Source organism: Ostrea edulis, chromosome 1 (assembly GCF_947568905.1).
Source record: "Ostrea edulis chromosome 1, xbOstEdul1.1, whole genome shotgun sequence".
Taxonomy (NCBI): domain Eukaryota; kingdom Metazoa; phylum Mollusca; class Bivalvia; order Ostreida; family Ostreidae; genus Ostrea; species Ostrea edulis.
Window position 1 is genome coordinate 39,332,553 of NC_079164.1, and position 7,179 is coordinate 39,339,731.

At 35.7% G+C, this 7,179-nt stretch overlaps 1 long non-coding RNA gene across 1 annotated transcript; it reads right to left on the reverse strand.

Moving 5' to 3' along the window:
- Positions 1–6,090: 6,090 nt before the first annotated feature.
- LOC130050010 (uncharacterized) lies at positions 6,091–7,179 on the reverse strand. The gene is made up of 3 exons (XR_008798370.1): positions 7,069–7,179; positions 6,492–6,766; positions 6,091–6,386 (listed from the first exon to the last, which is right to left on the reverse strand). It is a non-coding gene; the product is annotated as an uncharacterized LOC130050010 (long non-coding RNA).

The window sequence follows — 7,179 nt, forward strand, 5'->3', positions numbered from 1 at the left end:
AGTTTTGTAAGATCTTTCGAACGATATCAAGAAAAAGGCCCACGGGCCTTATGACTCGCCTTAACAGTCTGATAAATGTCGTAATCAATAATTTTTTTCTCAAGAAAATTTTGATAAGACATGTAGAACAAAATTTGTTCAGTTTTACGAGATATATCTAGAATGATATCAAAAAATAGGCCTCCGGGCGACATGACTCGCCTGATCAGTCGAATTTGTATCGCAGTAAATAACATTATTAACTTTTTTCTCGAAACAAGGCTGACCCCTTTAATTAGTGGCGAAGAGGGGCAGAGAGTCTTTAATTTATAGCACTTAAATGATCAATATTTGTAAAACATTACCGAAGCTAAATTGTACGTCTAGATAATATATTTGTATCATTATTTCTGAACGAAAATCTCAGTCAAATTCTTATCTCATCACATCTAAAATTGGACGGAAGACCCACTCGTTGCTCGCAACGAGATCGCATCTAGTTATTATTATTATTCTTTTTCTCCGGTACTTTTTTGTCCGGTAGTGTTCTCAGAAACTACAAAAGGGATCGATATGAAACTTTCCAGGATGATAGTATAGCGTTTGTAGATGTGCATAGTGATAGTCATTTTGTCTGCACGTGCATGCACGCGCGCGCACGTGCATTGTAATTTTGGTACAAAAAATGGAAAATCAGAATATTGAAGGAAGCGATGTAAAACCTAAATAGGATGATAGTATATCATTTGTACATATGAAAAATGATATTTATTTTGTCAGCACGCGCACGCATGCGCGTGCACGCGCATTACAAAATTTGTACGCTAACTTTGGAATCAGTCTAACTTTTTTGTTGTTCATTGAAATGGCTTGAAATTGATATCATAGATAGATATTGAGACCCTTAACTGATTTGCATGGTCAAACTTATCAATTTGCACGCGCATGCACGTGCGCTTCATTTTGATTGGATAATACTAAAACGTTTGTAACTATCTTATCTATGAAGCGAATGAGATGATATTCACAGCATACGTAGACAATATGTGTATATATATATTGGTGTAACAAAAAAATGCCAACGCACACGCGCATGCGCGTGCAACGTTTTTTAAATGTTCAATTTTTAAAGGACGATAACGTTTTTGTTTTTCAACAAATTCTATTGATATTAATGGTTTAGATGTGTCTTGGTACTCCTTACAAATTGCTGTGGTTAGAATTACTGCTCAGCACGTGCATGCACATGTGCTGAATTCTGATTGGATGATTTTAAAATCGCTATAACTTCCTTGTATATGGTGGAAACGTTATGAAATTCACACTGTGGGTATATGATACATATGCCTGTTGAACGACATCAACAAAAATTCTGAATCATACACGCGTGCGCGTGTATGCGCGTGCAACGCTTTCTTTCATTTTTTGGTACTGAAATGACCATATTGAACGTACTACATGTAATTAAAGGCTAAAATAAAATGATTTTTTGTTATAGATTCACAAGGACATCACTTTTTAATTGGGGGAGGTTTGGGGAACATATGTAACGGTCCCCGTTACAATTAGAACTAGTTTATGTTGGACTGTAACATGTAAATATTTTTCATTGCATAAGAAACTTCTAGCCCAAATGTGTGTCAAAAAAATTGAAATTACTATGTTACCAATTTTGTTACAATGTTTACAATTTACATGTTCTTGTGTACAGTTTTAGTAGTTTAGAAAATTTTCTTTACTAAAGAAAGAATTGGAGTGTTTACATATCCACTTGATTTTAACCTTCATGTGTTATTGACAGGTTGTATTGTGCAATTCCAAAGAATGCCATTATCAATTTTATCTTCAACATTTGGTTTCATTATGTTGGTCCATAAAAAATAAGCTATTAAACATATACTGTCATGTGTCAATCTATCATATGTTATCTTTCTGTTCTGTTGACATAGTAAACTTTGTTCCATACCTTTATCTATATTTCTTTTCATTTACTTTATTATAGCATTCATGCTTTTTCACAAGAGTTCAGCACCTGATTTAGCTATGAAGAGCTAAGTGCACAAGTTAAAATGGTGACCCTCACTATAAGATACAAAACAAGAATATTGAGGTTTAATAAGGAAGGAACTATCTCGGCGAAATGTTAACCAAGAATATCGATTTCTGGATCATATTGATTAAATAAAACTGGCCACAAGACTAGGAGGTCACAATACAAACATTCCTTAAGGTGTTCGTTTTGGCATCAAAACCATAAAAAAGGGAACAGATTTCAAGAAAATTTCGATTTTCAACACTTCTTTTCTTATATTGAAAACACGAATAGGGAGTTGTACGTAAATCTGCAATTCAAGACCTATGTCTGATTAAAGTATTTGTCTGGAGAGTTTTCATATGAATTGTCATATTAGCATAACTGCATCATTTCTGAAAGTTATGCATTGAATAATTTGACCCCGTCTTTCAGTACTTTCATTTAAGATTGTCCCCATATATTCCAATGTAAATCTTTGATCCCCTACTGTGGCCCCATCCTACCCCTGGGGGCATGATTTTAACAAAAGTGAATCTGCACTATGTCAGAAAGTTTTCATGTAAATCTGAACTTTCCTTGGCCAGTGGTTCTTGAAAATAGTTTTCGATGACCCCCAACCTATTCTTGCATTTTCGTGATTATCTCCCCTTTGAAGGGGCTATGGGCCTTCATTTGAACAAACTCGAATCCTCTGCACGCAAGAATGATTTGTACTACATGTAAGTTTGGTTGAAATTGATCCAGTTGTTCTGGAGAAGGAGATGAAATTATGAAACGTATATGGACAGATGACAGACAAAAGGTGATCAGAATAGCTCGCTTAAGCTTTCAGCTCAGGTGAGCTAAAAAGGATTCACATATGTCACATCTACATAATTTTGGGAGATTCAGTGCCTTCTTCTGACGAAGTGCTGAAACGTATTTAGGTTCTGGAGATCGGAAGGAAATATGTAATTCCAGAGTTCACAGAGGTGAGAGGCCGTGTGATTTTGAGCGCGATGCTCTAACCACTCGGCCACGGAGATAGAACGTCGTCGATATATCTAAATGTCACATTGAAGTCCACATCAAGATATTTTTTTCTTCTCATGTAGAAGTTTTTGAATGAATTTTGCTTGATATGAATATAAAACATGTCAGCTAACAAAGGAATACAATTCGTGCCCATTGGAATTCCAACAGACTGTTGAAAGACCTGATCACCAAAGACCACGAAGATATTGTCAATGAGGAACTCCAGCATATTTTTAATATCAACTTCAGAGTACTTGTGCGGGGAATCAGAGTGGTGTTTAACACAGGAATTTTTTGGATGACTAATCACTAGATAGGACTATTTCCTTTTCCATTTTTTTTCACGAAGTAACTGTCTATAATATCAAAAAGTCTAGTCTTTAATTCATCGTGAGGAATGGTCGTGTAAAGTGTTGAAAAGTCATACGTTTTGATGTTGTTGGGTGGTTTTTTTTTTTTAAAGAAAAGCTTTCCGATTTCAAGTTTAATAAAAGTTTTTTAGAATGTTTTAGAATCCACACTTCGTTTACACCACTTCTGGCATATGTAGTAGTACAATATATTTGAAGTTTCTCCTTCACAGCTGTTAATATTTTTGTGAGGAGGAAGGATAGAGGCTTTGTAAAACACTTCCGAGATCCAGCAATGTATCGTTGTTTGTATGAGTTTTTATGAAGTTTGGGAATCTAGCATACATGTAGGTGCGTTAACTCATATTGACTGGGATATTAAATGTGTCTAAAACTGAAGCATGATGTTGAAGAATTTCATCTTCTGAAAGGACAGTTGGTGTTTAAGTACGATTACCATAAGGGGGATTAATGCCAAATTCGTTTAAAATACAGTTGTAATAATGATCCTTACAAACAAAGACAATGATGTTACAAGCTTTGTCAGCTGGAACCAAAACATGGTCCTCATGTCATCTTTCTAGTTGTTTTATCACTTGTGGGTTACTAAACACAGGATAGATGGTACGCGGTTTTGTTTTGATGTGTATAATGCGGGATTGTAATATTCCTTATTTTCTTTTAATCCATTCTGACAATGCATCAAGTTCTTTTTCATATTTAGCCCATCGTCTGGCGTAATCCTCGACAGAATTCATAGCTGAGACGAAGTTCTGTAGCTAATTGAACGACTGATGTTCTCTGTATTTAGTACTTTTTAAAATAAGTGAGTTGAGGTTCTCATATTCAACTATATCAACATCACCAGACATGACATGTTCAACTGGACTATAGTTGAAAGAAGACGAAGAACACGTAGGTGGATTAAATATAAGAATGTATATATCTAGGCACTGCAAAGTGTGTTTAGAATTAAAAATTTTATGCAATAGTAGAAGTATATATGACCCGCGGTGGTTTCAAGAGCCTGTGATTGGCAATATCCATAATCATAGAGTTCAGTCTATATTCTGGTGTTGAATATAATCTCTGTATTTTAAACGACGGCTCAAACACTTCTCTTCATCCAGGCAACGGTTCATATTCTTCAATCGATATAAGTATAGTGGATCCCTCTTTACTTTTGGATTTAAACTAGTGTGTACCTGATGATTTGTGCAGAAGCCATCATTTCCCTATTATTGTTAAAGTAAACAATCCTATCAAAAACCGGAAACTCGACAAAGATAATTGGACATGTTTCTAGGCATTGTATCTACAAGATATCTCGGTTGAAAAGCTTGAAAACCGCCCAGACCCCATTCAAAATTTTACCAAACTTTCATTACAGATACATTATGTAACAAAACACCACAAAATTCTACTAAAATAAAATTTTCAAATCCATGGTTTATAGAAGAATGTCATGAAGCAATTAAAGCTTGCGAAAAGATCACCATCTTATTTAAATCTGAGCAGTTTTTGCATATATCGAGTAACGACTCGTACAACCATTAAACGAAAATCCTGCAAAAGATTTGTTTTGAGTCAAAATTCGCATAGCCCTATGAATAAAGTTTCGAATGCAATAAGGAAAATACAAGGAAACGATTCCGGAAAAAATATCAACTTCTGAAGGTAGGGAATCAAATAATGAAAGGTGAAGATAACGAACAGTGATCAATCTCAACTCTTATAAGCAATACAAAATAGCTCGTTGGGCAAACACGGACTCCTGGACACAGCAGAAGTGGGAGCAGGTCCCTAGGAGGACGAAGCATCCCCTGTCGACCGGTCACAACCGTCGTGACCCCTATATCCTGATCTGGTAAACGGAGTTATCCGTAGTCAAAATCAGTATGCCAAAAACGGCCTAACAATCGGCAAGAAACACGTCAGACAGCATTTGACCCAATGATAGGTTGTATCGACGAACTAGATCGTTATAATCATAGATAAGAAAAATATATCTAACAATATAGCAAATATCATTTCTAAAAACTCATCAAAAGACAAGAGGAGCCCAAATTTAATCTTGAACAAAATGGTTTGAAGAGATAGTAAATGTAGCTTGAAATCATTCAACTACGTGTGCGTTGAAGAATGATTCCAAATGATTTTAAATACTTATAAGCAAACGAGAATTATTTGATTTGAATAAATCAGTTTAGGAGTAATTTTGTTTAAGTTGTTAGCATTAAAGAAACAATGTCGGTTTGTAATTCTTGTAACGAAATTGGAGTAGATGCCCCGTCCCTTCCGTTGTGACTGGAAGATAATACGGTATTGAGTATATCACAGGCAATAATTACGAGTTATTATACCTCTTCAAACAAAGGTTGGGGTATGTTGATTTCACTTTGTCCGCCTGTATATAGACGCTTTTTTGAGAGGTTGTTCATTTATTTCTTACAAAATCAATTTTTTTTATATTACGTAAACCTGTGTGCCTGGTATTTTCAGATTTAAGTCGTTCAACTTTGAGAAAGTTGTGGCCATTTGTAGTTATTTTTCATAATATTTCTATACAAACTGCCAGTATCGCACAAACAACTTTTAGAGTTTCAATAGTTTCACGATAGCTGTCCGTCTTTTCATGCATCCATTTGTTATTGGGACAATAATTGTTTTTACATATTTCGTCCATGTGTATCTCTCTGCTTTTCGTTCAGTCGGCTGTTACTGGGGCGTTGTGAAATGCATCAAAGATATCTGTTTCTGTATTTGAAATGTCGCTTTTCACAACAGATGCTTATAATATACCCAACTATATGTTGCAATCAACCACGTGGGAACATTTGTCCCTTTAGGGCAGGTTTGGTATGGACGTGAGTCATCTTAGAACAAATCATCAAACAGAAGTTATTTTCAGACTTTTATTTTGAACATTTAATTGAACATAATAAATACCGCCCTTAAAATTGAAATAAATAAATAAATAAGAAGATGAAAACTCCACTTATATTGATCTGAAAAAAGGAAGAAAAAAAACATGTCATTAAATTCTACTGCGAAAAAGAATAGCAAAACTTAAATCAATTTTTTTTGGTTAAATATCCCATGCATGTTTTTACCTATTTACGTCCGTATTGGTTACAACCATAGGGCCCACATCCGTGACCACCCCCGTTGATCCTCCCTTGTCCTCCGCCAATATGTCCGCCTCTGGGACCACCTCCGATGATTCTTCCTATTCCACTTCCAATGCCAGCACCGTGTCCTCCTATTCCTCCTTGGCTAGACCACTGCCGACTAGAGCCCCACTGACTTCCGCCTCTACCGATGATGCCACTGCCGATACCACCACCATGTCCAGCTCCAATGTGACCACCGGGAATGTAAGCACCGGCTGCAAGGGAAGGCGTGTAATTTCAAATGAATTTCATTAAAAGTAGTTAAAAATATCAAATGCAAATAAATTTATTAATTGGATAACATTTTACAATCATTCATTTCCACTGCTATATTCACTTTTATCTAATTCATGGAGGGTTAAATTCTGGAATAAACGTGTGCAAGAAAAACATGAAAATGAAATTCTCGTGATTTTTTTTTTCATTTAAGAGTTTGTAGAATATCAAATTTACTTAAACTACTTTACTCAGAGAGAGAGAGAGAGAGAGAGAGAGAGAGAGAGAGAGAGAAACTTACGCTGGTATCCGGCGGAGTACGCCATAGCGACACAGACACTGAGGAGAACGAGAACTCGGATCATGGTTGTTGATTTGTTATGGATCTGACTAACTGTGAGGTGGACATCGA